Source organism: Elephantulus edwardii, unplaced genomic scaffold (genome assembly GCF_000299155.1).
Source record: "Elephantulus edwardii isolate Elephantulus edwardi_28Jun2011 unplaced genomic scaffold, EleEdw1.0 scaffold00064, whole genome shotgun sequence".
NCBI lineage: Eukaryota > Metazoa > Chordata > Mammalia > Macroscelidea > Macroscelididae > Elephantulus > Elephantulus edwardii.
The window spans coordinates 312,899-323,074 of record NW_006399814.1 but is presented as its reverse complement, the minus strand read 5'-3'; the positions used below and the strand labels follow the sequence as shown (position 1 = coordinate 323,074).

The 10,176-nt window shown below is 41.8% G+C and overlaps 1 pseudogene; it reads left to right on the top strand.

The window, feature by feature from the left end:
* The first annotated feature begins 902 nt into the window (after window positions 1–902).
* On the top strand, window positions 903–2,128 carry LOC102862672 (annotated as a pseudogene).
* Window positions 2,129–10,176: the final 8,048 nt, after the last annotated feature.

Here is a 10,176-nt window from a genome sequence, read left to right as displayed (position 1 = left end):
AAAAAAAAAGAATAATGGAAAAAGGAAGAGAAGCTATATTTACCTTGATGAATAAGTGATGCCCAAAAATCAGAGGGGGGAATGTGGATAGCCCAGCATAGGGATAGCCAGGCCACAGCTGAGATCATTGTTCAGACAGGACTGAGTGCCCTCTGCAAACGGAGAATTCCACCCAGTCTGCCAAAGGATCTACTGGATGCCCTCTGCAAACAGAAGGTTCCTCCCAGCCTTCCATCTGAGGGGATACTGTGTCTGAACTTTGGTCTTAGTTTAAAGATTAAGCTTACCCATTGTTATGGTGGCAACACTTAAGTTTAAGAAAAACATAGTCTTTGGAGATAGATTTTTTTTATTATTATCATTGGCTTAAACCAAATAAAAACCATAGGGAGACAAATAAAGGGGCTTTTTTCACAGTGCCTAGGTGTGAGAGGACCTCTGCCTCAGCCTTCCTCTTTTTCAGAATTCATTTCCTTGTGTCCCTACTTTATTTCTGTGTCCAGTTAACAATATAGAAAATCAATGAAATACTACGCTGCACTGAAAAACAATGAAATTTTAAAACATTACACAACATTGGTGACCCTGGAAGACATTATGCTGAGTGAACTATCTTAGTCACAAAAGGACAAATACTGCATAACACCACTGTTATAGGGCAGGACAGATATTGGGGGTTGGGAGGAGACTAGGTAAAGAGTAGATAGATAATGAACACTGCATTGGAGCAGATGCAGGAAAGAACTGGTTAAAAGGAGTATATGAGGGCTCAAGTCAGTGTTGTAAGGTTTTGCTCAGACTGGTGTGGAAAGACCCCGCCTGTGGGAAGCGGCCCTTCCTCACTGCTGAGGCCTCAAGTCTACCGCCTCGTTTGCGGCGGCAGGGTCCCTTGGCGGGTCACCATGTGGGCCTTCTCGGAGTTGCCACTGCCGCTGCTGGTGAACTTAATCGGCTCGCTGCTGGGCTTCATGGCCACGCTCACCCTCATTCCAGCCTTCCGGGGCCACTTCATCGCCGCCCGCCTCTGTGGCTTGGACCTCTGCAAATCCAGCCTGCAGGAGATCCCAGAATCTCGGAGTGATCGGCGGGGCTGTGTTCCTTATCATCCTCTTCTGCTTCATCCCTTTCCCTTTCCTGGACTGCTTTGTGGAGGAGAGGTGTAAGACCTTCCCCCACCACGAATTTGTGGCCCTGATAGGTGCCCTCCTTGCCATCTGCTGCATGATCTTCCTGGGCTTTGCGGATGATGTACTGAATCTTTGCTGGCTCCATAAGCTGCTGCTGCCTACAGCTGCCTCACTACCACTCCTCATGGTCTATTTCACCAATTTTGGCAACACGACCATTGTGGTTCCCAAGCCCTTCCGCCCAATTCTTGGCTTGCACTTGGACTTGGGAATCCTGTACTATGTATATCTGGGGTTGCTGGCAGTGTTCTGTACCAATGCCATCAATATCCTGGCAGGAATTAATGGGTTAGAAGCTGGCCAGTCGTTAGTCATTTCTGCTTCTATCATTGTCTTCAACTTGTTAGAGTTGGATGGTGAATATCGAGATGATCATATCTTTTCTCTCTACTTCATGATACCATTTTTTTTTCACCACCCTGGGACTGTTCTACTATAATTGGTACCCATCACGGGTGTTTGTGGGTGACACTTTTTGTTACTTTGCTGGCATGACCTTTGCCGTGGTGGGCATCTTAGGACACTTCAGTAAGACCATGCTACTCTTCTTCATGCCCCAGGTGTTCAACTTCCTCTACTCACTGCCTCAGCTCTTTCATATCATCCCCTGCCCTCGCCACCGTATACCCAGATTCAATACCAAGACAGGCAAACAGGAGATGAGCTATTCTAAGTTCAAGACCAAGAGCCTCTCTTTCTTGGGCACCTTTATTCTAAAGGTAGCAGAGAGCTTCCAGCTAGTGACAGTACATCAGACTGAGAGTGAGGACGGTCCCTTCACTGAATGTAACAACATGACCCTCATCAACTTGCTGCTGAAAGTCTTTGGACCCATGCGTGAGAGGAATCTCACGTTGCTCCTGCTGCTGCTGCAGATCCTGGGCAGTGCTGTCACCTTCTCCATTCGATACCAGCTTGTCTGACTCTTCTATGATGTCTGAGCCCCCAGATCACTGTCCTCTAACTGCAGTTTCCAGGGTTCCTGACTCAAGATGAGCTGTGTCTGGACCAACCAAGGCTGCCTTCCAGCCCAGGCCTCTTCCATCCTTCATTCTCTGCCATATTTGTTCTCAGCGTATTCCTGGACCATTCGGGTCTCTAATGACTATTGATTGAGGTTTGCCTATGGCTTTCTTCAGCTTGCCACTCTGCATCTTTGCAGTCTCTTGAGGTGGGATATGGCATCTTTTATGCAATTATCCAAAACTCAAAGAATCCTGAATTCCCAAGAAATATTCCGAGGCCTTGGGATTGACTGCACTGAAGACAGGGACACAACCTCAGAGGCTGTGACTTGACATAGGGTTATAAAATTAAGTGGTCTGATTAGTAGTAAGTGCCAGCTGGGGTGAGCCAGGTGCTCATAATGGTGACAATAAAGCGATCTTTTTGTTGTTTAAAAAAAAAAAGGAGTATATGATTAGGCATTATAGGTATGACAACAGTTGAGCATAAGAGGTACATTTTAAAGTGGATTGGGGTAGGGAAGGGAGGAAAATGTGCAACAGTGAACAAATGAAAACCCAACTTTTTGGTAAACTTGTTAAAATCATAATTACAATTTAAAAATATTATTATTAATAAAAAGTTGCAAAAAAATTGCAGAGTGGCATTGCTTTTACATTTACTGAAGTTCTTTATTTTTTAACTATTAAAAAAATTTTATTCATTCATTGTTACATTTTCTTCCCTCCCCCTTCCTCCCCCTCCCCCAGTCCACTATATTGTTATAAGTCTCTTTAATATCTTGCTTAGTTGAAAATAGTTGGATTCTCTTGTTTACTTTTCAAGCTAATCTCTTGCAATATGTTGTTTTGGTTCAAAAGTTCATGAAGAAAATCCATTAACAAAAAGATATAATATTGGCAAATAGCAATTTTTTATAATGGATATTATAATGAATAATGGGTAATTTTTATACTACATACACCAGAAGTTGACAAGAAGTAGTTTCCTAAAGGTTATTTGCCATTTGTAATTTGTAACCATATCAATGAACTTTCCATTCTCTTTTTACTGGGGTCTGTTCTGCCTTGCACTTACACACACATGGTTTTAGAACATTATACATGGCCCATTGGAGAAAACTGAGTTTTTAAAAATATATACCTTTACTAAATGTTGCTAGTAAAACAAACAAGTTTGTCATAAAGAGGGTGAAGCCAGGCTGCTCCTTGGAAGCAAGGATTCTGAAGCTTTGTTAACATACTTTGGACATGATGCAAGGAGGGACTCACCCATCCTTGGAGAGGGACTTCATGCTTGGGAGTGTGGAGGGACAGCACAGGAGAGGAAGACCCTCTATGAGGTGGATTGACTCAGTGACTGGGGTAATGAGGTCAGTGTGTCAGACAATAAGGTTGGCACAGGATAGAAATAAGAGTTTAGGGCTGTTATATATAGGGTCGCTATGAGTTGCAGGGGACTCGACAGCACGTAACAACAACAACAACTGTTGCTACATTTCACTATACAATATCAAAATATCATATTTGTTATCACCACCACTCATAAAAAAGGTCTTTGATGATTGGTGAGCTTTTGAGATCATGACGGTAGTTGTAAGTTCTCTACAATTTCAACTTTTGCTTAAAAACTCAAACTTTATCATGGGCAATGGATACAATGAGTTGTTTTCCTTAACATGTGTGGTTTCAAGGGTTTTTTGTTAAACATGGCTCTCCTAGCCATTGACTTTGACTTTATCACATGACTAAGCAGCAATATGCAAATAGGATGTGTCAGTCTACCCACAAAGGGATTGGTTCGTCTTGCCATTCAGCCAGGTTTAAATTGAGCAGATTCAGCCACAGAAATAGGGAATTGTACTGTGAGCATGGAGTAGGAAGCAGAGAACGCAGTGTGTCTTCCAGGCCAGGGATTCCTGTTCCAGTCAGACCAGGTCTACAGGAGAGCGATGCAGCCTCAGCAGAGAACCAGAGACCCTGTGTGAGACAGAGCTGACATGGACTGCTGCCCCATAAGGCCAGAGCCAGTGACCTTCACTCATACTTGATGGAGGAAGACACTGTCATTTTCAGAACCAAGGGAATGTTGTAAAATTGGTCTCAACCATGAGGCCTGCAAACACACTGGAGAAGCTGTCTGGACTGAGTGGTTGTATCTTCCTGTCAACCTGAATTGTAACCTATTGAATTCCATAATAAACTCTGTAAGTGGGAGTATGGTTCTGTGAGATCAGTGTGGTTTTTTCAAGGGATTTTTAACCCAGTAGAGCATCAAGAATGATGTTGGAATTGGTAGAAGCAGGTAATGTGGGAGACCATATCTGACTTTACAGTAATTAGTTTTAATCTGTGGTTGTTATTAATGGGTACATTTCCCTTTTATGGAGTTAGTAGAGGTCAAACTGAGTTGTCTCCATTTTGTGTCTACTCTTTATACAAAATGAGTCGCTTATTTTGCTCATTGTTGATAAACTATTTACCTAATACTCAAATCTGAATAACAGTAGTTTGTTCAGTTCTTTCAAGTAAAAATAGTGTGCTATCAAAAGAAATGTGGGTGTTGGGGGGTTAGTTCAGCTGGCAACTCAAACAATTGTGGTGATTATTTTCCTGTAATAACCATTAAACTTCAGAGGCAGCAGCCATGCTTACTTGCATGTCCTGTGTTTTTATGAGAGAAAAGGATTTTGAAGTGTCATGAACAAGCATGTGGTAATGGAGAATTTGATGATTGGCATACAGTTCTGTTACTGGTGCCTTAATTTGTCCTGAGGAACCAGCACAATTTCATCAACTGTTTCCTTTGTTGTTCAATGCAAATGTCAACCCCATGTGAAGGTATCATCTCAGTAGTTTGATGTTAGGTACCTTTGAGTTGACTGCGACTCATAGAAGCCTTATGAATCGGCACCTTGCCCTATCTCTGCCATCCTCAGGATCTCTCACAGGCTTAAGCCCATTGTCTCATCTTCTCTTTCTCTGACCCTCCACTTTCCCCAGTATAATGCCTTTTCCCAAGGACTGGCCCTTCTGACAGCATGTTCAAAGTATATGAGGTGAAGTTTCACCATTCTTGTCTCTAAGAAGCATCCCTGCTGCACTTCTTTCAAGATAGACCTGTTTGTGTTTTGGCACTCCATGACATATTCAGCACCCTTCTCCAATATCACAATTAAAGGGCATAAATTCTTCTTTAGCCTTCCTTATTCATTGTCTTTCAGATGTATAGGAGGTAGCTGAAAATACCATGGCTTGGACTGGGCACCCCTTAGTCTTTAAACTGGTATCATATACAAATAGCTTTGACTTTGCCAAGCTCCTTGAAATATCTTGTAGACCCTATGGGTCTATAAAAGCCTATGTTGAGAACTACTGCTGTAAGAAATCATGGGACAATAGGAAGCTACATTTGGGGTTTTGGTTTTTTTTTTTTTAGGTATTGCTATGCTTCTCTCCAAAGTGGTTGTCTCTGCTTATATACTGTAGCATTTAGGGTAATACTAGTCTATATATCACATAGAATTAGAATATTACTGACTTCTGGTGGAGTGGTAAACTGATCAAACTGGCAAGATTAGTTCTCCATTGTCATGACATAAAAAGGCAGGAAGGCTTCTCATTTACAGTTAATAGAGTTCCTGAAGTCAGGGGAAGATGCTGAGAAGTCAGTCAGACACATAGAAGAGTAGAAGCAAGAGTAAAGACCAAATAGCAGGATTCTGGTCCTGTGGGTTTGGATCCCACAAGAAGAGGAGGGGGCAGGGGAAAAGCACTGAGCCTATCTGTGCTGGACCACCACACACAGAATACAAGAACTCACCTTATGCCCTCCTCAAATGACCAGACAAGTGAGCTCCCATCACAATGGCTAGGACAAGAGGCTGGGAGGGACTGCTTTTATGAAAATGTCCTAATTTCTTAATCTTATTTGATGGTGGACGTTGCTGGGTACAAGACTCTTGGTTGACAGTCATTTTCTTTGAGAGTTTTGTATATGCCATCCCATTGTTTCTTGCTTGCATGATTTCTGCTGAGAAATTAGAACTTACTGTCACTTGCTCTCCTTTGCAAGTAACTTCATTTTTTCAAGCTGCTTTCAAAATTCTCCATTCATCTTTGGTTTTGGAGAATTTTACTGTGATTAGACATATACTGAACATTGCTCCAACTAAACTTCAATGTACATTTTCCTCCAGTACACATTGAATATTCTCATAAAACAAGCCCCAATCAATTGCTGATGTTGTTATTATATATAGTTGAGTCACCTGCAACTCATAGTGACCCTGTGTACAGCATCTCTGAAGCCTGCCCTGTGTTGAGCCAGTCTCACTGACCCCAACACACATACCTCCATTACCCCAGTTACTGTGTCAGTCCATCTCATCCAGGTTCTTTCTCTCCTGCAATGGCCCTCCACCATTCCGAGCATGACGTCCTTCTCTAAGGACTGGTCCCTCCTGGCCATGTGCCCAAAATATGAGAAACAGAGCTTCAAAATCCTAGCCTCCGAGGAAAAATTTTATTTCACCCTCTCCAAGAGAGACTATTTGTTTTCTTGACGGTCTGTACTATGTTTAAGACTCTTCCCCAGTGACACAACTCAAAGATATCAATTCTTCTGTCATTCTTATTCATTGTCTAGCTTTCTGATGCATAGCAAGTAATTGTGAAGACCGTGGCCTGGATCAGGCACACCTTAGTTTCTAGACTGATATTGTTGCTCTTAAGCACTTTGGAGAAGTCGCTGACAGCGGCTTTCCCAAAAGCAATTTGTCTTTTGATTTCCTGACTGCTGGTGCCAAGAGTGTTGATTGTGGAGCCACGCAAGCTGAAATTGTTAACAACCTCAATCTCTTCTCCATCTATCTGAATGCTGCCATTTGGCCCAGTGGTGAGAATCTTTGTCTTCTTGATGTTGAGGTTTAATCCTTATTGAAAACTTGTGCTCGCTTCGGCAGCACATATACTAAAATTGGAACGATACAGAGAAGATCAGCATGAAGTGTTCCATAAAAAAAAATCCTTATTGAAAACTACAGTCCTTGACCTTCTGCAGCAAGCACTTCAGGTCCTCCTCAGTTTTGGCAAGCAAGATTGTGTCGTCTACATAACATAGGTTGTTGATAAGTCTTCCTCCAATCCTGATGTCACATTCCTCCTCATAAAGCCCAGCCTCCCAAATGATCTGTTCTACATATAGATTGAAAAGGTATGGAGACAGGACACACACCTGACACACTCCTTTCCTGATTTTGAACCATGCAGTGTTTCCTTGCTCTGTTCTAAGGACTGCTTCCTGGTTCAAGTATAGGTTTTGTATGGACACAATCAAATTATCTGGGCTTCCCATTCTCCTCAAGGTTAGCCACAATTTGTTGTGATCAATACAGTCAAATTCTTTTGCATAGTTAACCAAACATAGATAGACATTCCTCTGATACTCTTTGATTTCTGCTAAGATCCATCTGACATTGATGATAATGTTTCTAGTGCCATGACCTCTTCTAAACGCAGCTGGTAATTCTGGTAGTTTTCTCTCAATGTACTGTCACAGTAATTTTTTAATAATCTTCAGCAAGATTTTGCTTGAACAATGTTAATGATATTGTTCGATAAGTTCCACCTTTTTTTTGAATGGGAATAAATATGGATCTCTTTCTGGTCAGTTGGCCAAGTATTAGTCCTCCAGATTTGACACAACCTGGTTTGCATGTCCAGGGAAGCATCTGTTTTTTGAAATATGTCAGTTGGTATTCCATCAATTCCTGGGGCCTTATATTTTTTTGCCAAGTCCTTCAGAGCCATCTGCACTTCCTCTTTGATCATTATTGCCTCTTGATCCTATGTTGTTTCTTGAAATTCTTCTGTGTCAGCCAATTCTTTTTGGCACAGTGACTCTGTACTTCTTCCATTTTCTTTTAAATGCTTCTTGGATCATTCAATATTCTTCCCGTCCTTACATATTGTTAACTTGTGGCTTGATTTTGAACTTTAGTTCCTTCAGTTTAAGAAATGCTGAGCAAGTTTGTCCCTTTTGATTAAAATACTACAAATCATCTTCTCATGCCACAGCTATAAAATTAGGAATCAACAAGAAGCTCAGGGAGAAAAAAAACCCCTCATTCATTTGGAAATGAAATAACAGCCTGTGTGATCACTAGTGGACAATAGGATAAGTCAAATGGAAATAAAGCTGTTTTCTTGAAACAAATGAGAATGAAAACACAGCATGCCAAAACTGAGAAATAGCAAAACAGTGCTCAGGTCAATACACAGTAATAACCAAAGCTATCATAAAGAAAAAAAGAACTAAAATCAATTACTTAACCCAACATCTCCACAAATGGGAAAAGAATGGCAAGCAAACTCAACAACCTCCAGAAGAAAGGAAAGTATAAATGTTGTTGTTATGTGCCATGAGTCACTTGCAGCTCATAGCAACTCTATGTACAACAGCCCTAAACCCTGTTATATCCTTTGTCAATCTTATTGTCCTTGACACACCTACCCCCATTGCCCCAGTCACTGAATCAATCTATCTCATCAAGTGTTTTCCTTCCCTGTGCTGTCCCTTCACTCTTCCAGCATGAAGTCCCTCTCCAAGGACTAGTCCTGCCTTGCAGCATGTCCAAAGTATGTTAGACGGAGCTTCAGAATCTTTGCCTCCAAGGAGCAGCCTGGTCTCACCCTCTCCAGGACGACCCTGTTTTGTTCATGGTATATTCAATAGTCTTCTCCAGCAACACAACTCAAAGGAATCAGTTATTCTTCTATAATCTCTAGTCATTATCCAGCTTTCTGACATGTAGCAAGTAATTGCAAAAATGATGGCCTGGGTCAGGCACATCTTAGTCTCCAGACTGACATCATTGCTCTTTAATACTGGAGTGGTCTCAGACAGCAGACTTTCCCAATGCAATTTGCCTTTTAACTTCCTGACACTCGTACCAAGAGTGTTGATTGTTGAGTCAAGCAAACTGAAACTTTTAACAATCTCAACTCTTTACTGTCTCTCATGATATTGCTAGTTGACCCCATGGTGAGAATCTTTGTTTTCTTGATGTTGAGCTTCCATCCATATTTAAGGCTGCATAGAAGAGCAGAAATGAAATAGAAAACAGAAAAGCAACTCACACTATAAGCATGACCAGAAGTTGGGCCTTTGAAAAGGTTAATAAAATGGACAAACCTATCAAAGGAAACCTACATTATGCAGATGACACAACTTGACTCACTAAAACTGAGGAGGACCTGAAACACTTGCTGCAGAAGGTCAAGGACTGTAGTCTTCAATATGGATTGAAGCTCATCATGAAGACAAAAATTCTCCCCAAATGGCAGCATTCAGATAGATGGAGAAGAGATTGAGGTTGTTGACAATTTCAGCTTGCTTGGCTCCTCAGTCAATACTCTTGGCACCAGCAGTCAGGAAATCAAAAGATGAATTGCTTTTGGGAAAGCTGCTGTCAGGGACTTCTCCAAAGTGCTGAAGAGCAATAATGCCAGTCTAGAGACTAAGGTGCCCCTGATTCAGGCCACAGTTTTCATAATTACTTGCTCAGACAGCTGGACAGTGACCAAAGATTACAGAGGAATTATTGATGCCTGTGAGTTGTGGTACTGGCAGAGTATCAAACATACCATGGACTGCCAGGAGAACCTGTTATTGTTGTGTGCCGGAGAGTCAGAACCGAACCATAGCTGATCATCCATTTTTGAGGCAGTTAATTGCATGGGAGGAGACTGCCAATCCTTCTCCTGTAGAACAGCTGGAGGCCTCAAACTGTGTGCCTTTGGGATTGCAGCACAGCTACTTGCTATTAGGCCACCAGAGCTCCCTGGAGAGGATGAAACCTGGCTGATCCTTGAAGGCAAGGGTTTTTTTTCTTTTTCAATTTTAATCTTATTTATTTACAAAGTTTAAATACATTGTTTTTCACAAAAGATCCTTCCCATTTCTTTCACCCCCACCCACCCATCAAATTGTGCAACCCTAAATGAGTCATCTACAACTTGAC